This window comes from Dermacentor albipictus, chromosome 6, assembly GCF_038994185.2.
Source record: "Dermacentor albipictus isolate Rhodes 1998 colony chromosome 6, USDA_Dalb.pri_finalv2, whole genome shotgun sequence".
Lineage (NCBI taxonomy): Eukaryota > Metazoa > Arthropoda > Arachnida > Ixodida > Ixodidae > Dermacentor > Dermacentor albipictus.
In genome coordinates this window covers 32057095-32080411 of record NC_091826.1, presented here as the reverse complement: position 1 = coordinate 32080411, position 23317 = coordinate 32057095, and the positions used below count along the sequence as shown (strand labels likewise).

At 44.7% G+C, this 23317-nt stretch overlaps 1 long non-coding RNA gene across 2 annotated transcripts in view; it reads right to left on the bottom strand.

The window, feature by feature from the left end:
• LOC139060931 (uncharacterized) overlaps nucleotides 1-23317 on the bottom strand; it is a 48239-nt gene that overhangs the window by 15018 nt on the left and 9904 nt on the right. The window contains exons 2-5 of one of the 2 annotated variants that reach the window (XR_011515114.1): nucleotides 15859-15956; nucleotides 14877-15062; nucleotides 9070-9243; nucleotides 5789-6104 (exon numbers count right to left, since the gene is read on the bottom strand). This is a non-coding gene — a long non-coding RNA (uncharacterized lncRNA). Of the gene's footprint in view, nucleotides 1-5788; nucleotides 6105-9069; nucleotides 9244-14876; nucleotides 15063-15858; nucleotides 15957-23317 lie in introns of those variants that run through there. The other variant, XR_011515113.1, reaches the window with a different exon arrangement.

The window sequence follows — 23317 nt, the reverse complement described above, 5'->3', positions numbered from 1 at the left end:
TTTCTGTGAAAACGAAATTTACGTTACCTTCTTGCATGCAGCGTATTTTTACGAGGAGAATACGACAGACGCATGATTTTTCTCTAGCGCCGTTGTTTGCTAGAACAAATTTATATAAGCGCAGTGTTTTCCCACGAAAGGTATTAGAATAAAATTGTCTTCCCCAAAGCTTTTTTCTGACCATGGATTTCACGAAGGAACTATATCATTTTCTTTTCCATTTGTAGTCCTTGTATTCAAGTAATGACATTCTTGTACGTGTTTTTTTTTGTGTGTGTAATCACTGTCCCGCTTGGATTCCATTATTTTGTACTGTAGCCCCTCCTGCATGGGCCTGCATCCACTTTTCTCCCAATTCGATTACGACTGAAAGATTTGCCTTCATCGACAATTGAAAGTGTAGAGCCAAGAAAAAGAAAGCTGTATGTCTAAGAGCTGTCTATCTGTAACAGACTACCTACCATCTCAACTCTTGGGTTATGAACCGAAGACCATGCTAACAAACTCATAGCGTCAATAGAAAACAGTGGTAAACCTAACTGCTTCATAACCTCTCAACTATGATGATGGCAAAAAGAGTTGCTTTCAAAGCAGATCAAAGGCACTGCTGCCAAGGGAGCATCCTAGAACCCAACAACCAATGCCTGTCTTCAAAGCTATAGGGTTACTACAGGAACGGTTCTATCATGTCAAATTGATCATACAGCAGTGACATAAAGCAATGCGCAAATGAAAGAACCACAGCGCGTCTTCATTGCTAGGCCGACTACAAGGAAATTCGATATAGCATCTGATGCAGTGCGACACGAAGATTTGGTATCAAAGGGTATCCAACGCATGGGAGCACATCAAACATCCATAAATATAACAACCACTGCATAACCCCCTCTCCTCCAACTACAGAGCAAGGCTACAAGAAGTTTTCTATCATATTCGAAGGCATATCAGTACTGTAAATAAAGCTCACATACTGAACGGCAACCAGACGTCACGGCTAAAGTGTCGACAACTTTTGCTGGATTCGCTGACAAAGTACATGTCATCCTAAATGAAACCTTAAGCTGAACAACTAACCGGTGAAAAACTAAAGAAATAAAACTAACATATTCTTAATATCAACATTGCTCACCATTTCGCTTGTTCCCGGTCGAAGCCGAGGTCACTGATGTGGCCAGTAAGAGAGAAACTTGAGTCAGAAGTAACTCCAATTTGCAAGTGTGGAACTTCATTGCTTCGGATATCCGCAAGCAATTTCTCGCTTGACTGTGCGGCAAGTAACTTGATGGTTTAACTTACTTTAAGAACTAAGAAACTTGCAAACGCGGTAAGCGAAGCTCGAAGCGCGAACTTCTGCGAAAGCTACCAGCGCGAGCCGCTGAGGGTTTAAAAGTATCCGAGGGCCTCAGTGCCTGGACAGCAAGTGCGGACCCGATCACCGAAAGCGCGCGCTTTCGAGCCGAAGGGAGAAAAAGGCGGGAGTGCACGATGCGCTGACAGCGCCATCTGTTGAGGCAGTGGGGAAACTTGCAGTGACCTAACAAGTCCGGAGGCACAGGGCGTTGTCGATCCTCGAAAGGCACATTCGATTGGTTCTGTGCGCGCACTCGTACGAGGCTCGGGAGCTGGCTTATCGACGCTCCATTGTGACAGCAGTTACGCACTATAACGCGAAGAAAGTTTCAACAGCGCTACTAAAATGTCTTTATTAACATCGCTTCATTCTGGGGACCGGACATCAGAAGAAATTGACGACACTGCGAAACAATTGGGCGAACATGCCATAAATTGTGACGTCACTAACCACTTTTTGTGATAAGAGCGTGCATTGTAATACTGGAACTCCTGTGGAGATGCACGTGTCCTGAAGTTACACGAATAGACAAATTTCAGGATTCTGGGGCTGTCTCTAATAGCGAATGCGGTTATTCCTGGTTCCAGAATTGTTATAGAAGCCTAGATTCAGAAGTGCTTGCGCGAGTCCCATGATTCGTTACGTTAGCTGAATGAAACAGCTATGGTCGCCCGACTATCCACCAGATATTGCGTACCAGCTCTACATGAGTGACTGACTTGCGCAGAAATTTTGGCCTTCCTCCTTGAGCGTCAGAAAACGTGAACTTTACATATCACACTCCCTGAGCCTCACTAAACTTAGGCCAGCTCCAGGAAGTGGGAGTGCAAACATACCGTCAGCGAATTGATGTGTGGTCGGGGTGAACTACATATAGCACAAACTGGTTACGATAATAAAAGCGCCTAAGAAACCCTGAATGCGCTAACGCTGTAGCAGACTTGCTCGATAACTCAAGCCCGCGTAATGGGATTCTTCGGAACGCGGGTCTCGCCGAAGTTTATTGCGGAACTGCGGCATAGGTACCACCAAGAAATTGGTTCACGGGGCACAGCCGAAGGAAGTAGATGGAATTCTATTCTGAAAGGCCCTTCCAACACCGCAAATCAATATACCTTAGCAGTTAGGTGTACAACTGTGAGGGCTTGCAAAGCGAAGGAATTCATTCCCCTTCTATCAATGCAGTAGGTTTGTCGCACGTCCTTTTCGGTCTTGCCTGTTTATATTTTGCAAGCAAAGAATGATCTCGACCAGTCATCCTTTTTTTTCTTTTTTTGTGGTGAATAGGCCAGCGAAACAGCACTTCCAACTCTTGACTCTACAAGCCCGTTTTTCGCATGTTTTTGACCAAGCCACACCGTATAATCGACTGAGGGTTCTCGAGATCCCTATTTCTGAACTCGAAGTCTTGGCCCTTAGACGCACTCAAGTTAAAGTCTTGTAGCTTCTTAGTTCGTGGTCATTTCTTCCCTTTGTTGTATTTAAGAAGTAGACGCACTTTTCTTGTTTTGAAACGTATATATTCAATGAACCTTAAGTGTGCAATCTTACGCTATCTTGAGCAGAAAACTTAGCTCAGTAAGGCTCTATTGCTGCCCTCGCAATATGTCTAGACACGTAACACAGGGATGGTGCTGATAATTGAGTTTTTATTGCGCAAGATTTGACGCCGATAGAGGAGAAGCTTGCCGGAGCTCTATTGCAGTGGCACATAGAGTATGAGAAAGGGCGGGACATCTTGTGCCTGGGGCAGATAACCAGTTATCTATTCGTGTTACACAAATGGCGCCAAGAGAAGGGACGTGCAGTTTGAGAACAGCAGAGGATTAGGTTACGTGATGAAAGTAGGAAATTTGGAGGCAAAATATGGGTGTAAGGCTCAGCTGGCGCAAGGCAGGGGTAACTCGATACAGCTGGCGGAGGCCTTTGTCCTGCAGTAGACATATAAAGGATGACGACGGTGATGGTAGCAACAGAACTTGTGCCAGAAAGGGGGAAACGCGGTTGATGACGAGATACGAATGGATGGAGGGATGGCAGCCGGAGGATAAGTGCGAACAACAAAGTCTAGACGGGGTTCGTTATATAATAACGAATGTAGGCCATGCCCTGTCTCCTCATGACTCAACTTGCACGCTAGTGACTCAGCAGGTGTTCCGTTTCGCCCGCTCTGCCACCAGTGCACTGCGATCTATGACGTCATGCTACCTTGCTCGAATGCCATAGAATCCAATCGGGATGCTCCCAAGTAAGTCTATGTGATTTTGACGTCACCGCTTTGGTCACGCCGGTCTTGACAGCGGAAATTTCGGCCCCAGTAGCACGACCTCATAAAGCAGAGTGCACAGGCCTGCTATCTAGGAGGTGTTGGCGCTGCTTCGTTGAGGAGCGCTCTTGCCGGGAGCGAGAGCGAGGGTGACGTGGTGTCGTGCCGATGCCCTCACCCCTCCCACAACATATGGCGCGCTCTAGTGGCACGTCCACTCTGCTCCGTCGAGGCGCAGCCGGTGACGTGGCGTCGCAGCAAGTGGGAACCCCGTCGAAGCGCGCTCATGACGTAGCGTCGCTGACATTAGCAATGCGAGTTTAGATGTCGTTTCACTGTCAGGCGACAGATGCCAGAGTTTTCGCTCAATGGGCCACTTGGCGCTTTCACATCAGTGAAGAAAAACACTCGTAAATCTTTGTACACCGTGCACACAAATTGGAGCTACACTAAATTGTTTTAATAAAACGTGGCTTCCGGATAGCTGGAGAACAAGTATAATTATCATACATGTTGTCCTACTTATTGAATGCAGTAGGAAATATAAATTGGAGGCTCCACTTGCCATATTCTGTAGAACGACCTGTGGTTGGGCTAGTTTGGGTTTGCTTACGGACCCGATGTAGCGCGAAAGCACAGTTTCAAAGAAGGCATTACAAAGAAGGCTACATTATGTCGGTAAGATTCCACTTGCCATAGTTTATCCTACAAGAAAAGCTAATGATTCCTTTGTCACTTGAAGTAGAAGCGGGCATGTTTTGCGTACTAAAGGAGGAGGAGTGCTGCGCGCTGCACGCGCACCTAACTTTGCATAAGTTGGCGGCAATTTGCCCACGTGAATTCCACCTATAAAACGCGATACGGTCTGAAACACTTCGCAGACCAGCTAACAACATCAAGTATCGAAACGCAGGTTGAGATGGAGCCGAGTTGGTTGCGCCTTTTTCAAATCACGTAGACCTAGACGGCTCACCATCCACTTTCCGACTCTATATCAGGGAAATAGATTTAAGAGGCGCCGAAGTACCTCTCCCCTCAGCATCCAGTGGCCTTGCGGGAACTGAAGGTCACTTGGATTTACTTGGGTGAATTGGAGGAACTAAAGAGCTTCAATTTATCTATAATGCCTTACGTTCTTCTAAAACCTAACTCATCGGTACACTTCTTAGGCTGCCTGTTTTTCTTGCTAATGTTTCATGCCCTGCCGTTCAAAGACTACCTGAACAACCACCTAATAGTCATGCGTTTAATAAGGCACCATGTTATGTTTTCTTTATGTTATTATCGATGTTGCCTCAAGGTCTGAAAGTCAGTCATTTCCTCAGTTCAGATGTGCGCACACACGGAGCAATGCAAAGCTAGCGATCTTCAAAGACTTCAATACCGGTCGATAAATTTAAAATACGCCAGAATAAAACGGTATCACTCACAAAAGCTGCAATACACTCTTCGAAGGTCACATCGCCATGCCCACTGGAACGTCAATGACAGTAGTCATATTGAGCATGAAAGGTTGGCATACATTGTGCAGCAGCGCATTATCATTGTAGTTACGATGCAGCCGAAAGAAAAACAGCCATCGTCCTGTCATCTATGAAATGTAGCAACGCTCGCCTCCAATAAGACCACCAACAAAATTAACAAATTGGTAGATGAAAACAATAGAGATTCAGTGCAGAGAAACAGTTGTGACCGCTTGCCATAAGTTTTCCCGACCCTGTGATTGTAGACAGAAGAATCCATCAGAAGATGGAAGAGGCCGTCTGAAGCCGCAAAGATCTCTTTTCTAGAGCCCAATAAATGTTTTCCGCTCCGATCTCATCCCGATGGGGACTACTGTTCGTTTACCTGCCTCTAGCGAAGGAGTAATGGTCTCGACAACAGAAATTAGAGTACTTCCAAACTCGCTCATACGTGCGTTAGTACAGACCGTTGTACAAATAAATTTGTTTTGCCAGTTACCGCAGTGACTGCTAATGTAACTTCGATTATGCGTTCGATGAGCTTTCTGCCGTCCTTTTCAAAACATGTAGGGAGACATCGTTTTGTTCTCACGAGCATGCAGGGAATTGTGGTGCTTCATTTATTTTACCTTTGTAATAATGCCCGAAAAACGAATTTATAGAGCATCGTACATTTTATCCTGGAATATCTTGGTTGTACGCCTTCGTTAAAATAGGACCACGTGCACTGGAAGAATACAAACAGGTCCTGTTTCCTTGGTACGTTGATGAAACACCCTCGAGCTGCCGTTACTACACTATTCTCCGCAGCTTAGTTGCTGCGCATTGCTGTTTCACACTCGCATTAGGTATAGACACTGTGCGAGTATCGTCGCCCATGCTTATATGGTTTTTCTTTTTTTTTTGGTGAAGAGCCGAATGAATCGATGTGCAAAACGTGCCAGGAACCGGCCACTACAAAACGCGCGATGTGGCTTTGATCAAAGGGCGAGGCAATCCGGCCGAGGCGTCATGGACGGAATACCTGGAAAAAAATCAAGCCAGTCACATTGGATGATTGAATTCGGTCTGGCCACATCAAACGTTTTCTTTCGGTGGTCGACAAAGCGTACCGAATTCATCTGCGATGAAGACGGACCAGTCCACCACCTCAATTTAGAGCCGCATACAAATGCGCGAAGAACCAACACCCCCGCAAATAGTGCGGAGGGGTTTCCGCACGCGCATGTAATATTTAAAACAATTGGGGCTTTTCTTTTTTCCCGAAAACAAGACGTCAGGAATCAAATTGGATCAGGGATCCTCAATACTTCAAACCGCGGCACTCTCCTTCAATTCGTTATGGAAATGCGCCGGTTGATGCATTCAGGCTTCGGTCAATTTTACAAGCTCGTAACAGTCGCTCCTTAGTGGGCTTTTAGGACGGTGCCATCACCGGCCATGGTGGACAAGTTGTCATTGCGTTCTGCCACTGAGTACAGGGTCGCTTGTTGGAGGCCCCGCAAAGGCGGCGGCAGAACGTAAAAAGGCTCCTGTACCATGCTCCTTGTCTGCTTTAAAGAATTTCCTTCTTTCCTTCCCTCCTCTCTTTCCCTGTTATCTATGTTTTCCCCTTTCCCATTCCCCCGGTGTAGGGTAGCAAACCGGACGTTATTCTGGTTAACCTCCCTGCCTTCTCCTTATCTCTTTCCCTCCTCCTCTCCTAAAGAATCCCAAATGATCAAAAACAATTGGGATACTCTGCCCGGCTATGAAGTGAATTACATTGAGAAAGAGCCTCCTACCTCAAAGTGAACAGCAAAACTTGTCGGAAACTTTAAAGGACAGAGCTCGTACAAAATAATTTATCGAACTCACTCACTAATGACTCTAGGTCCACGAAAAGTACTGACCTCGGCTATCTAGGCAGAGCTGCGACAGTTTCTGGAAATTATGGAAGTAAGCGTACAAAGCTTCATGCCGGATCTTCTTTAGCTCATTATTACATTTTTAGAAATTATCTATAACGTAGGTTAGGATGTGTACCGGTATGTCTTGGAGATAGGCGTGTAAATCCCGGACAAAAATGGTCTGTTTCTTTCAGGAGACTGAGAAATAACCGAGGAAAACGGCGTCAAATAGAATCCTATGACTGCACACCACCAACTAATGGAGAAAGAATAACTGAAAGCATTGCTAAGTAAGTTTATATGGGTTGCGTCTGCTCTTAGCGTGAAACTTGACCATACCGAGAAGGCAACTCATTAAAAATGGGTACTTCGCAGTCATGCTCCCGTAACTTCCACAATCTGGGTATCGCTGAAACAAATCCCCTTGCCAGACTCATTAGCAACGGTGAAAGATAAGCTCCTCAAGCCCGCTTTGGAGCAAGGCAACCGCGCTCTGCACATGTGACCTCTCTCTCTTCCGTGATCTTCTACAAGTGTCATTCGTCGAGGGATTGGAAAGATTGCTACCTTAGAGTGAATGTCTCAGCGAGGAGATCATCCAGTGAGCTAAAAATTCCCAAAAGCGCTCGCGAGGTCTGCGGCCGATCGAATGAATAGATCGGCGAAATTCTCATTTAAAGGCTTTTCAGGAGCTAGGCCTACGAATAATTTTCTAAAAGCAGGCTGCGTCAAAGTTGACTTTTCAAAATTAAACTGTGATTCAGTGTGTGCCACAGAATACGTGCATGTTGGCGACGATGATTTCTATTTGCAACCTCTTGAAAACATGGCGGTGACAAAGACAGTGATGCAGATTTAACAAGGCGTGGTGGCTTGGCATGTTCGTGCTACGTTCTATATTTCCGTGTTATATTATGGCATTCAGAACGCACTTTCACAGGTGCTTCTCGCTGTGTATGACGATGCAACGGTCGGTATCAAATTAGTGGCCAATGCCACGAGAGCTAATGGCAAGGATTAAGCTGAACCACTCCCGCACATCTCCGTATGGTACCTGGCCTCACGTACTAAATAAATATGTTGCATAATCGCTTCCCTGAGAGTATTAAGCAGGATGAAAGGCAATGTACCGTGTAATGTGTCAAAGTGTCTCAGAAGGACGCAACTCAAGTATAAATATCTCAAAACGCGTTGTCTTCTTTCTGCTCAGAGCTTCGCACTTTCTTTTGAGCCTGCGTACTAGCTGCTACCCTCTCCTGACTTTTGATAGTCGCGCTCTTCTTCCTTAGGTGTTCTCCGTCGCGCAATTATGTGTTCATGCTGTATTGTTTTTGATCATCTGGCTGTTTCTGCAGCTTTTTTTTTCTCATTCAATTTTTTTATCCCGTCACTCAGCCGCAGTTGATTTAGATTCTCTACGTCTTTTAATTGTTTTTCTGTGCACCAGCTCCCAGGCCACCGTGTTCTTCCTGGCCAGAAAAATGAACTATTATTACTATTATTATTATTTTATTCAACTACCATTGTACACCCTTTTTCTGTTGTAGTCAATTTGCGCCTTGTTGTATGAACACCCTTGTTTTGAAACTTCTTTTTATTGGTTTTCTACGCGCAAGCATACCTGCCTCGCCTGAGGAATCGGCAAGATTATGTACGTCGCCACGAGAGAAGCGAGCGCCAGAGGGGGAAGGCGTTTGAAGGTGGAGAAGGTAAGCTTGCGCGCCGAGGAAAGTGCGGCACACCAACGCCACCCAGACGAAAGTCTAGGTTGCGTTGAGCGAAGCGGCAAAGCAGAAAGAAGGCGAAGCGTTGCGGAAGAGAAGGGTAGGTGGAGGCGCGCTGGGTTGACCTCCTCTGGCAGTCGCTACGGGTTTTGTGTGCGCTGTGGACTTACCGGGTTCGTCTCGGGATAGACCATGCGTTGAGAGAGAAGGACGGAGAAGTGACGCAAGCGACGGCAGGCTCAGTGAGAGTTGACCGACTCCGAAGTCGGAAAGGAGAAAGGAGGCGAAGCGTTGCGGAGGAGGAGGGTAGGTGGAGGCGCGCTGGGTTGACCTCCTCTGGCAGTCGCTACGGGTTTTGTGTGAGCTGTGGACTTACCGGGTTCGTCTCGTGATCGAGAGGCCAAGCGTTGAGAGAGAAGGACGGAGCAGCGACGCAAGCGACGGCAAGCTCAGCGAGAGTCGACCGACTCCGAAGTCGCCGCCGCCAAGCGCCGGGCACGAGCTGAACAAGTCCGGCAAAAGGCGTGGGCTTGGTACGCCCAGGAGACTCCTTAAGAGGAATAAAGAAGGAGGAGAAATTGAACGTGTGCATAGTACATTACCAAATTGCTTGAAATAAAAATGTCTGTGGATTTCCTTTACAGTGACTTACCATCTTTCGTAATGGCGTTTCAGACTTTATAGAAATCGAAAAACGGACATAAGACGTACGAAATAAAAATAGGCCTTGAAAAACAGCCACACTCGCACACAATCAAAGCATTTTGAAGCATTCTAAGTGCGATGCACAAAAAGGGAATCGAACCCATGCACTTGCGCGTAACCTGCGTTCTAGAAGTGAAACGTACTTCACTAACTTTCTTAAATGCGTAAGCATTTCTATACCTACCCATCGAGAAAAATAACTGTCACGTAAAACATTGAATGATTAATATTCCCGTAAGCGAGCAAAAATGCAATGGCCCTTACCCACGTAAGGCAAAGGCTTCAAGCGCTCACAAAAGTGAAGCGAACCACGCATACATTCATTAAAATCGCACAAAGCACTCAGAACAGCGTATGTTTCAATAAAGAACAAGTTTAAAAGCAGTATCCGCACTATCACTAAAGCACTGCATACTTCCTTCAGCAAATGTAGAGGTATGGTTTTGCAATAGCACCATGGAGTAAACCCTAATTCACTTCAATTAACACTAAAGGTCGTGCGTTCAACTTCCATCAATTGTAGAAGGCTTGATGCCTCAATGAATACTTGTAATTACCTGTTGCTAATTTACTTGCAATAATTAACAACAATGGTCGCGTCTTCGAGCGCCACAATGAAATCTATATTAATTAAACCTGCCTTATGCTCGCCATCGAATACGGTAAGCTACCGACCAACGAGTGTTTGTTCTGGTAGGATCAAGTTCCGAAACATTGATAATGCCACCCAGCGAACTGAGTGAAGATGAGCAAGTGGTACACTGCTTACGCATACGTACATAGATACCAGAGGAGTTTCTGCCTGAATTTTTTACTTAAATCCCCTGCACTTCTTATTTCTTTTTTAGTGCGTATGTGTGTGCCGGGAATGAGGCCTTATGGTTGTTCCTGGACACGTTAAATAACTTTTTTTGAATTATTATTATTATTATTATTATTATTATTATTATTATTATTATTATTATTATAAAAAACACGACAGCACTGTTTAATTCCAGGTAACGGAATCCTGTAGCAGCTTTATCAATAGTCGAGCCTTTGAGATATGTCCCTTTTGAACACTTAGAACAAGCAGATGGATAACGTAAAGTAATAGCAGATTTCTGGCGTCGAAATAATGACATTGGGCAACAAAGACCGGCCGGCTCGAGTGCGCGGAGACGTATTCAAGTCGTTGAATGCGCACGAGCTTCGCAACCAGGTTTGAGACGGCGCTGGGACGTTCACCCCTACACATGTAACATGGTCTTTTGAAATGCTACCACCGTTTCATAAGCCAGGAATAACGTCCTCGAATCCAAAAATTAGGGAGCCATTATTGAGCCACATGCTGAACTTTGAATAATACTTTGTTCTCTAGGTAGGCGCACGTGGGAGTTGTGATAGGCGTGTCGTAATGATACCCGTCATTGGAGATGGTGAGTATCCTAAAAAATAAATAACAGAAATCGCCCAATAGTATGGAGATCAATAATAAAACGCAATGTCATTCTCACTCAACAAGACCATAAGCGAGGCCTGCGTCCTTGACAGCAGGACGCAGTTTTCGACGAACTGATAAGAGTAACTATATACTGCTTGATAAACAAGGTGTCCCAGCTGACTTTAGCCATATTTTAAAAACATGCATATGCCACGTACCTGGAAATAAGAAAGGTAATGTTGCTTGCCGTCGCTTGGAGATACCTAAACTATTTTTCTTTCATTCCGCGAAATTAGATAATTAGTTGTATTCAATTAATAAACATCTCAAATATTCTAATTAGATTAGAAGTGTCAGTGGGAAAAACTGTAGAGCGACATGAAAAACTCCCGATACAGATTTCAGTTGCCCGATACGTGTTACATAAAAGTGTTTTTCCGAGCATGAAAGAAGCCCACGAAAGCACGGAAGATTGCCGCACCACTGGCCGCTCGAGGCACTTTGCGCGTATTCATTGGCTTAATTCTTTACGCAGCAACGCTTTTTTTTTAAATAATGAGAATCGCATCTATATTTCAAAAAAATTCATCATCGAATATCAATGCTCAATGCAGGAAGCATTGAAAAACCGAGCACGGCGTAAGTGCCAAAAAGGTGGCCCGGCTAATCAATACAGGAGGCGGAAATGCCCAGTGCCGAAAATGAAAGTTTCAAATTTAAAGTCGCGGCCAGTTGCGGCCGATACTGGTACGGCACGTTTCGCTTGTCAAGCACCTCCCGCGACGTGCGACATTAGTATTTCCTGCAGCGCGCCATCATTTAAACTTCGTCTCAGACTTCGTCAAGGGGCGCTTCCGTATGAGGTATAGCTGTGGCACCCGTGCACGATATGGCTATTGCTCGGGTTGAGCAATGAAATTGCAGGATTGAGCAATAAAGCGTGAAATTCGATGATGAACATATCGAATTAGGCGACCTCCGAAGTAACTGAGAAAAAAGTTAGGGGCACATTAAAATGAGGCTACGTCGAAGTCTCCCCTATAAGCTGCTGCTTCCAGGCTCTTAAAAAAAAGTTGATTAACATTTTTTTTACTAACCTTCTCATATCCATGTTATTACTGACAAAGTATGTATGCATCAGCGAGAAAGTTCCCTACAAAGAACACCACATCCCCTACGCTCACAGTTTTGTTAATTAAAGAAAGAAATCGTGTAGTATTAAAAAGCGCCCTGTTTAAAATGCATGCACGTGAACTGTAAACTTAGACCAAAAGCGCTTCCAACCGATACCGCTGGTGTTTTTGCAGTACAAAGTTTAGCCGGTGTTTATATTTCGTCAACTCCCTAGTTCTTGGGCTCAATTCTTGCTGAAGCCTTTAGGTAATTTGGTTGTCTGTTTGCTATTACCACTATAATTCGGAAAATGAGTTGGTGTGTTGTCAACGAAGATTACAGTCCGACCGGAATGGCAAACTCTTGAGATGCGAGTTAACTTTCCAGTTTTATTACCTCCTTTTTTTTAGATTTGTATAACGTGCGTTGCGTTTGATCCTCATCAGAAAGCTTTACTGAATTGGTTATGCCGATGTTTGTTGTCTCTCGCCGCGCAAGAATTTCCGCAAGACGACTACTACGACGACGAAAAAGACTTGAGGAAATGAGATTCCAGAAGCGAGAAGGTAAACTTGTGTCACCGCTAGCGCTTTACCATGAGGTCCCATGTGCAAAATGATATAAAACAAAATGCCTCACGCCCGTATCGGAGCCCACCGCGTCGTGAAAAAAAAAAAACAATATTTTGCTACGAAGTGGAATCTCGGAGGAGGATGTTTCAATATTTGCGTGCAAATAGGTTTTTCAGGTCCCCGCGCTGCAATAGAAAAACTCTGAGGTCTATTTCTTAGGTCAAACTTTTAAAATGATGAGAACCTATCCCCCTGAAAGAAAAAAGAGCCAGCGAAAGGCACAGTTTATTTTCTGTAATATGCAGATAGCATATTTGGTATCTGCGTGTATCACGTGATATTGCGTTTCACAAGTTCCTGTTATCAGTTTTGGTTATATTTATATTCCTCAAAATAAGGATTACATATTATGCCTTTTCATCAGCCGATCCATGGCCGATCGTCCCTACTCCTACACCCCCCCCCCCCCCCCCTCGAGTGGGTTGGACCAGTTCACTGAGAAACAACCAGCCAACCAATCACTTTTTTTTTTACCATTGCTCCAATGGTAAATTTTTTTTCTCTTTCCCCGGTACCTTACGTTGGACCCGTGTCAGCGATGGCGTGATTTCTGTGCGCTTCCACTCGATATTGAAAATAAAGAAAACCGACTTTAAAAAAATTAATTATGGGGTTTTACATGCCAAAACCACCTTCTGATTATGAGGCACGCCGTAGTGGAGGACTCCGGAAATGTCGACCACCTGGGCATCTTTAACGAGCACCTAAATCTAAGTACACGAGTGTTTTGACATTTCGCCCCCATCGAAATGCGGCCACCATGGCCGGGATTCCATCCCGCGACCTCCTGCTCAGCAGCCCAACACCATAGCCACTGAGCATCCACAGCGGGTAATACCGTCTTTCAAGCAAATCGTTTACTTTGTTAGGATATAGCTACGTATGTGACGTCTATGCAGAAGGAATTATAGAAATCTTATGTAACTACTATTCAACACAGAACAGGACAAGATAGCTTATTTGCACGATAACCAGCAGAATAGAACACATAAACACGCAGTTGGATTTGTGAAAGGGGTCGCCTGATGCGCACTAAAAGGGGTGTAAAATATTCTAATTAGATTGGCACATAAATTATGAGTGCCAAGCACTTTTACCTAATACTTTTACCTAATGGGAACAAGGGCAGAAAAGAGGAAAATTATTTTAGAAAGTGGCAGCACTTGATATACACAGATTGCGTTTCACTGTACCTCCAAGACAATGTAGCGCAAGCAGTAGTTTGCGCCCTGATATCGCAATGAATTTTTTTTTATTTTCTGAATTCATGTTTAATGCAAATATTACATAAGCAAGAAGAATAACGCGTGCGAATTTGCATACCTTGTTTTTTTTTGGGGGGGGGGGGGGGTGGGAGGGGAATGGCAGTGCTGAAGCGGTAAATGCTTTCTGGAAGGACACAGTTCAGGAATACGCTTTGTGTGCACGTAAATGGTTCCTCTGTCTTACGTTTCTGCCAGACCACCGATAATATCGCCAAGAGCCTATAAAATGCGCACCGAGGGACCCCTAACGCTTATTGCCTTCTTGCATTTCTTATCGCGAAAAGTGGATCACCACCAACCCCCGAGAAGTACTTCCCGCGACAAGAGCCCATTCTGCACGCCCACCCACTTGACAGCAACTTATAAACAACCCTGTGTCACGCCGAGATTACTACGCCGAGTGGCGATGATATGCTGCTCCAAGAAACACAAAAAATCTACATGATATTTGTTGCCCAAATGCGTCGTCCACGTGCCATACCCTCGAACAAGAGCTATAGTCTAAAACAGACGACTGTGGTAAGCCGACTATGCTGTACTTGCGACATCAGGCCCACGTTTGCTCCAGGCGCTTTACGTAACGGGGCTATGACGCAATACCGCGATCCAGCAAACCGTGGGCCTCGCTATGAAAGTGATTTCATAAATAAAAACGAGAACGTCTGGAACTGGAGCTGAGGATCCATTTTCGTCCCATGTCAAAGCAAGGAATTCATTCTCTTTGTGCGTGTGGGGTGCTCATTTCTGCTGGGAAAATAGATTCCGGTCTTACAGTGCCTTATGTCTCGGTCAGCCGTGGCATTTCTAGCAGACGAAAAAAAGAAAGGCGGAACATTCGCAGTTAGCACGCGCCTCTACATTTTGCTCGGTGACGAGATCTGGGGACGCTATTTCTCATCGCCAAATTTGGCAGAGAAATTTCTCCAAAGATTGTGTTCACGGCCGCTCGCCTGAAGCGATACGTAAGCAACATCAGTCAGTTCTACATTGGAAATAATGTGTGTTAAGTGGATGCGGAAAACAAGAAAAAAAAACAAGACATTACCTGCGAAAGTATCCCCGCAATACTTCTTTTTGACGTGCCGCCGTTTCATTATTCAACGGAAAAGATTTTTTGAAGAACCTTTCCAAAAGCTTGGCTAGAATTTGACTCTTCCTGTAATTCTCTCCTTTGGGGCTGCCGCACTGGGTTACAGCCGCAGGAACAACTTGTGAAGCCTTCTGCATCTTTCTGCGTGAAACAAAAAGAACGGCATGCTCTAATTCTTCTTAATACTTATTATGCTCACATAATCCTTCTTTGTGTAATAGATGATTGGTTATTCATATACGTAGCAGTAGACACCTTAAGTCCAATTTGCAAAATACTCTATTCATTTCACCTTAACTTATTTAAAAAAAATTCATAACAGTTTTTTCACCGCCCTATTCATGGCCCATCTCCCAAAGTGGGCTGCGCTATTTCACTGGGGGAACAAGAACAAGTATCCCCCTGTAATGGTTTACCTGCCCTAACCGTTCTTTTCTGAGCAAAGAAAGCTAGCGAATTCTCCGTTCATTATTTCGCGAAGCCGTCGATTCGCATCGCATTGTTTCTTTAGGTCTCATTATGACTTCACGGTTATCTGCGCATCATTGCCATTCACGTTAGCCGATCACTGTCTTCGTGTCATGCGTCTTCACTGAAACTATCTGTTTTCTTTTTTCATTCTTGATCTTGCGTCAATTTTCAATTCCTTCACTATGTTAGCAATTTGCTTTTCTTTAAGTAACAGTACAGCTACCATGACCCCTGCGCATTTAGTGAACGCCATGTACATTTGTTTAAGTAACATTCAATTACCTGTCGACTTCGTTGATTCTGGAGAGCGAACTAGGAGCTCTAGTTGTGGTATTTCTTTTTAGATTTGCTTTCTGTGACAGACCTTCCCGGCAATTTTAGCTGTGACGTGCATTCATCTAGAATAGCTGTGCATTCATCTAGAACAGCCATACCGTTCAGCAATGGTACCCTATATTTAACTTACCAGGAAGCGACGTTCCATAGCCTTGTGCTACCATCCTTCGTTGTCTGAGTGAAAACACCAGCCAGGGCGGTCCAAAAGCTTCGAAAAATGAGGTGAGCCTGCACGTCAGAAACTCCACTTTTATTTTTTTTTTATTTTGCGAGACTCACATTATTTTCAAATGATTGGACGAAACAAAACCAGAAGTTCATATATGCACTGGAAGGTCACCACTTTCAAGAACCATGCATAAAGTGGTTTAGCAGGGCTCACTCTGAAGCCGTAAAGTGACGCTTCGCTTACAACGAGCTGAGGTTCTTGGTATAGTAACTTAGCGCAATAAAAACCACAGGGACAAGGCTGCACAAAGACCAGCTGTTCGGCGCTTGTCTTTGTCCACTTTTCTTGTCTCGGTGGTTTTTATCGCGTTGAGTTACTACTTCAATTATGGAAAACCAACTACTAGGTCAACAGTCAGCTTTTCGTCGAGTAGAATACGGATCTTGGGCCACGTTATCAGCAACTCTGGAGCACGCAAACACGGTCTCAGTTTGATGAAAAATTCCAATTTAAGCACTCTTGTAACTTTTCTAGAGACATATAAAGCGACGTGCTCCTTGCCTTCTCGAATGATAATGCGACGCTTCTTGAATATCGAAACCGATGACACTTATCGTTCCAGAAAAAAAGCCCTATTTCCCGCTCAATTCACAGAGGAAGGACAGAAGGCGATGTGAGAGAGCACTGTCCGACTCTTTGGCAGCCACGACAGCTTCGTATTTTGATGGGAGCGAACTACGAAACCGGTCGCATACTTTCACTACCCACAGTATACCCCACAGTATCCCACACACAGTATCCCCACAGTATACCCCACAGTATCGGTTCATTAACCCTTTACCTGGCAAGATACAAACAAATCGGCATAGTAGGATGTTTGTATTGGTTTATTTATCTTGTATGCTGAGAAAACACATACTAAATGAAATATTAAACGCTTCTTCTTAAACTAAGCGAAATGCTGTATATAGGTAACAGTTTTGTCCATCGAGCTGCCACTTAAAGGTAACCGTATTGTTACTCCACGAACGAGGGAAACGAGTCAACAAAATTTCCTTGTACTCCTCACACACAGAAACTTTGCATTGAACATTTGAACGCTGAAGTGCCTCGGTGTGCTTCTGTTTTGCTTGCAGATAAACCACAGTGTTCTCCTAGATAACGGCTGAAAGGGAAACGAAAAGGGGTCACATTTCTGCCGTACCTAAAGAACCGGCTACAACCTTTTTGGGCATAAGCATTTCGAAAATTTGGTTTTGTTTGATGCACTAGATTTTGACTTATCGCGGTGATTTACCCCATTGTCCTACTACGCACCTTCTCTCTAACGGGGACCAATACGATACTTTAGCTACTCTTTTTTGCTGTCACAGAAAAAGCATGACCTTGCTTAGCCTATACAGAGACGTAGGTGCGGCAAAAAAATCAGCCCTTGAACATTTTTGGTGCCTGCTGACTGGTTCACGTACAATTTGAAATTCACATTTTTTTTGTCAGCCGCATTATGACCATATAAATTAAGGTCTGAATGCTTCGGTAACAATGGAAGACTTGCGCTGCATCTTGCCACCCTATCGATATAGCGCAGAATAGCATTTTCGTCCAGGGCAAGTTTTACTAGAAAATGACAAACCGAGCTTTGTATGGCAATGTGGGCGAGCTGCGAAATACGTGTTTTCATTTACGCACACGGGGCATAATTCGAAATCTCTTTTTTACATTCTGTACTGCATGTAGGTGGAATATACACTCAATAAGCTTTGCCCGGAATTCATTAGGCCCACCGAAGGCGGAGTGTACAGTGCACGTCACGAAAAGAATGCACCAACTCAACGATTTTGCTGAGTGTCGGGGTGTATTGCTAACAGGACATCTAACAGCAATGCCACTTTGAAAATATCAGCGTGCGTTCCTGAACAAGAAAAAAATGTAAAAAAACAGGCAACATTTTCAGAAAGGGTGACATATTTAACAGGGAGAGGCGGCCTAGGTGGTGGTCGATATTGGAATGCATCATGTAACCGCGCAAACAACAAAGGACAAAGAAGGAAACATACAGGACATCCGCGCCTGTCCTGTGCGTTTCCTTCTTTGTCCTTTTACACGGTTAGATGGTGCATTCCAATTTTCATAGAGGCATGAATGTGACCAGCGCATGTGCCAAGCAGGAAACGACGAAGCCTGCAGTTTTTGTTACGAGAACCACTGCTGGTGCTCATTGTTGATATGTTTTGTGAACACTTTTCAGCGGCTATATTACAAAATTGGGTCCTTCTTAATCAATAAAAGCTTTTAGAACTTATTTTCATGCTTTGGTTCCACTAGAACACAACATATTTCATTGTTACCGCTAAAAAAATTTTTAATGTCCCTAGCCGATACCGTGAAAATCTAGTGCGTAGCACTCAGCAGTAAAACACGTTGTGGGGCTAGTTGGTGCATAGCTTTCAATAGAATAAGCGCCAAAAATAATAAGCGCCAAAAAAGGAAGCGCCTTGTCCTGTCTGTTTTTCCTCTTGTGTGCTGTCACTTTTTGGCGCTTATTCTATTGAAAGGTAGCACTCAGCTGATGCGCAAACTTAAAAGTAACTTCGTCACTCTCATTTCAGTCTTACGTCCCCTCTCACTTACCATGACTTCTCTAACGAAAAGAGTGGTGTTTTCTTGCAAGTTTAGAAGGATAATTTATTAATACAGAGTTATCTTCCTCTTTAGTGTCTTTTTAAAGTAGACTGAAAAGAAAATTGAAAATCTGCAAACTTTCTCTCGCTGTCTTCTTCATTTTATGTGTCGTTGTCCTGTAGAGTTCATGTGCAACGAAAAAAAAAAAGAATTGCGAGTTTCTTCATCTTCCTGCTTCGTTTAAGTTTGGATCGATCATTGTCTTACGCAAGGCCGATGGACAGTCAGTGACGTCACTAGAAGTTCAAAAAAGCTAAAATGTATACTCGCTTCGCGTATCGAACCTCGCTGTATTCATTGGCTTCGACAGCACGGAAAAAATTAACTCGGGGAAGAACGATCGGAGGGAACAGACAATAGAAGAAGTGATTCGTGAAATTTGAAGCTGAACTCTGGAAATGCGACACTCTAAATGAAGCAAGTGATGCAGGATAAAAAAGGCTATATTTCCAGCCTGATCTATATTACGTTCTTTTAAATGAAAGGAGAAAAAGAAAACAGGAAAGGTCGAACGAATTAACGCTCAATGAAATAAACTTATGTAAGTGAAGAGAATTTTCAGGGAGGAGCACAAAATACCCAAGATACGAGAAAAGATGACAAAAACGACAAATGAAATGTGGATTATATAAGCGAAGCGCGCAGGTTGACGTTCTACGAAATACCTTTATTTTATTTTTTGTGTCGTGATTGAATATGGTACGAAAGGATAGTACCGAATAAACCGAATTGACAGGAATGACGTCACAACTAGGACAGATGTCGGGCTGCCCCGGCGAGCATAATATCAGCAAGGACAGAAAATTTAGCCCGTCGCAGGGATGTTATAGCGTAAGGGATAATTTTTACTGGAAATAAAAACAGGAACACTATTGTCGCTGTTGAAAATGTGACACTTGCGCGTTCCCTTTTCTACATTTGCCGTATACCGATTACTAGAGCAAACTAAAGTACGGGCTGCGAGATCGATTGTCACAGCACGCGCAGTCCGATCTCAGAGGCCATGATCAAGGTCAAGCCTGCTTTGTTGAAATCAAGCCTTTCTTGAACACATCTCCCGATCCAAATAAAACTAAAGAAATAAAAAGCGTACAGTGTGTAATGGTAATGAATGCTGTGAGAATGTCGAATTGAAGGTTTGCCAGGATCAATGGAAGTCATAGCGCTGGATTGACAGGGACAGGGAAGACGACAGACGACATCGCACGTCCTGTCGTCTCTCTTGTCCGTGTCAATCCAGCGCTACGACTTCAACTGAAGCAACGAACAAACTAGCCCAAAAATCTGCACTCCTGGATTGCCAGGATCCTCAACCTAACAAAGAAAGTGTTAACGCACACACACGCACACACACACACGCACACACACACAAACACACACAAAAAAAAAACGTTCAGTGGCGTAGCAGAGCTAGGTAGGGACAAGGACGAAAAGAGACGACACAACAACTCTCCGTATGCCTCCGTTGCGGTGGTAGACAGGGAACGTATTCCAACTCGGCAGTTAAGTATTCACGTAAGACGCCTCCGCGTGCTCCAAATAACTCCTATACTATGACAGCAACAGGCGCTTAGAAATGTGATCACCCCCTTCTCAAAACACGTGACGGCGCAAACACATACATAGAGAGAGGACGCACCAACGCAGGTAGGTACCCACACATACATAGACACACAAACAATGAGAGCGAAAAGCATAGACACAGAACGAGACCACGTAGACGCATAAAAGAAACGCATACGCATTGAAGCTGGCACGTGCCTTTAATGTGTGCATTTCCCGCAGGCACTTCGCACGTGTCATATTTCACGCACAGATGCCAGACGACACAGTGAAATTGGATTTCTTCTCAGTCGGTTTCAAAACATTCAGAAGTGCAGGTAAAGCAAACGTGACAGCGACGCCCTGAGGGGCTCATGTACAGAGAGAGAACGAAAAAGAAGGGAAACGTTTTGCGTGGCTTCATAAACTCGATTCTCAGCGTGTGTCCATCTTCGTCACACAGCGTGTGTGGCCTATTTTGCGGAGTCAATCTTTGCAGAAGAAAATAAGAAAAGCAACTTGTTTGTACCATGGTGTTTGTTGGTGTTCTTGCACCGCGTTATGATGCTATATACGCCGTCGTTATCGCCATCGCGCCACGTTCAATTTCCAGTGAAGCACGGCATTGGTGCTGCTGTCGTTCTTGGCTGATAGAAGGGTGTGTGTCTGTGCATGTGTGTGCCTTTGCGTGCGTGCGTGCGTACGTACGCGCACACGTCATCGGTGCCCTCAGACTCTAAATCTAAGTTCGTATAGATGGTGGGTGTAGAGTAGACAAGCAAATTTTTTTCGCTTGCGACACCATGCAGTGCCATGTGCTTTCCTTGTGGAAAGAGTTTAGCATAAACGGTCTCGTCCTGCCTTGTCGAGGTGGGCGGGGTGGTTTCGCGTTTGTGTTGGCACGTGTGTTACTATTGGCTGATCCTTCGTGACGCCAACTGTGACCTCTTGATCCCGCAAGCCGCGTACGCCGTAATGCTCTGTCGTTCGTTCACAGAACGGCCTCAAAAACACGAGCGATCAATCCGATCGTGAAATTATAGATTTCCGAGCAGTTTGCAAAGGATAAGCAAGCGCGAAACTGTCGGCGGAGTTGTATTTGCGTTTCGCACGTCTTCTGACAATGGTGTCACGTGGTGAGTCGAAAAACCGTCACGTGAGCAGCGAGAAAGGTTTACAAACTTTGTACATGCACTGCCACCCCGTCCGATCAACCGCGGCTACTTTCTCGATGAATCGCACTACAGAAAGAAGCTTACGGATAAGCACTCAGTCACGGTTACATGCGCAAAGCCGTTGAGGTTTTTTCTCGAAAAACCAATAGCGTGTACAGCTGCCAGTGCAAATGACAAAATCATGTGCACATTTCGTGATTTCTACTCGCGTTTTGAGTGTATTCGATTCCCTCATGTATTGTAGGCTCAGTGGCAGGGCAGCAATATGAACAATTTGAGAGCAGTTTCGCATTTGGCGCTTAGTTTTGTCTATTACATGTCGTATGCCTTTGCAACGCTGGTCTGAACCTGACACATAATTGTCGCCAAAGCAAGTGTAAATTTTGATACTCTTATGTTTAATGCTCCCTATATTTTACCACTAAGCGCGTTTCATCAATGTAATAAAGCAAGATCGCAAGCACGAGCTTTGACGATTAACTTTTCTTAGGAGTGCAACGGCGTCAAAGAACGCACTACACGTTTTCCGCCAAAGTTTTGTGCGTAGGTATGTGTCTTTGTGCCGATTGCGTAGGTATGTGTCCGTGTGCCAATTGCGTAGGTATGTGTCTTGTACTGAATTATGCGCCTACCTCAATCTGAACGTTGTGAGAATTTTATTGCTGACGCGGTGAAGCACGCTTGACGGTTTCTGTCATCTTTATGACCACATATCTTTCCACAGAGCAAACTGAAGGCGTGGCAGACGCTCGCGCTGCAAGATATTTGTTCCGGGTGAGAAAGTTCCTGCAACCCACAGTGAAGTCCACACCTCGCCCTTTCCGAATCAGTCCAGGCACTGCCGATCAAAATGCAGCGCGAACGGCTTCAGCAACACGAGAGAGGTAACCGTGACGGCAATTTAAACAAGTGCCCCTAGGGAGCGCGGACACGACCAGGGTTATCACGAAAAGCGTCACCCAGCGTTGTCACGCTGCCCACCACAGTAAATAAGTTATCGCGAAGCCGGTGCTTTTTGCTAAACGTAGCAGCCCCACCTGGATGAGGTTGTGTAGCATTAAGATATAAGGTCCATTGAAAATAAGCACGGTACGTATTGAGGGTATGGCAAGTTATGAATGAAACGAATTGCTCTTTTTTTCACAGGAGGTCGCTTATCCTGATTTTTTGGGGATGTAATTCCCCAAAGAAGAACGTGTACCGACCTTCCGTCACTTCGTTGTCCCCGCGCCTCGGAAATCCAGTCGGCCTCACCGTGGGGGCATATTTCACTGACCGCTACTCATCCGATTGGGCCGCAACCACAGCAACTCGGCAAACCCGCTTTTACTTTTGAACAAAGCCAGCCGTCTCTTCCTTCTCAAGCTGACAAAACGTGTATTCCTTGCCTCCACTAAACCGAGCTTCACAAAAGAGCAGTGCCACAGTTGAGGCTGAATCAAAGAAAAACGAAGAGGAACTTCGAAGCTACAAATAACAACTCCGGGCCCCTTACGGGTCAAACCCTTAATATATTCCAAGCAATGCCCATAGTTGGGCACTCCGGATTAATTTTGAACACTCGAGGTTCTTTAACGTGTCCCCAACGCATGGTATACAGGCGTTCTTGCATTTTTCCCCCATTCAAACATGGCCGCCGTGACCCGGTTTTGAACCCGCGCACCCGGACTTAGCAGCGCAACACCAAAGCCACCACGTTAGCACGGTGGGTGACGCTTTAAGTGTGCTTAGGTAGCCAGGTGCGATATCTACTATAAGCATACCCAAAAATTTCGCTACGTTACCTATAGTACACGTTGTACGAGTGTACTCTATCGTAGACTTACATGGAATTGCACTCCTTGAAAGTTGCATTGCAATGAGCAGTATGAAACCCGAGACTAAAATGTAAGTGAAGCGAGTAAAACGACCGGTTTATTGATAGCACGACATGCTTCCAACTTGGTATTGTTCACGTTTAAATTTATCTAGTTCATATTTAATCAATCTGTGAAATACACGTGGCGCGTGTTCGCCGAAGT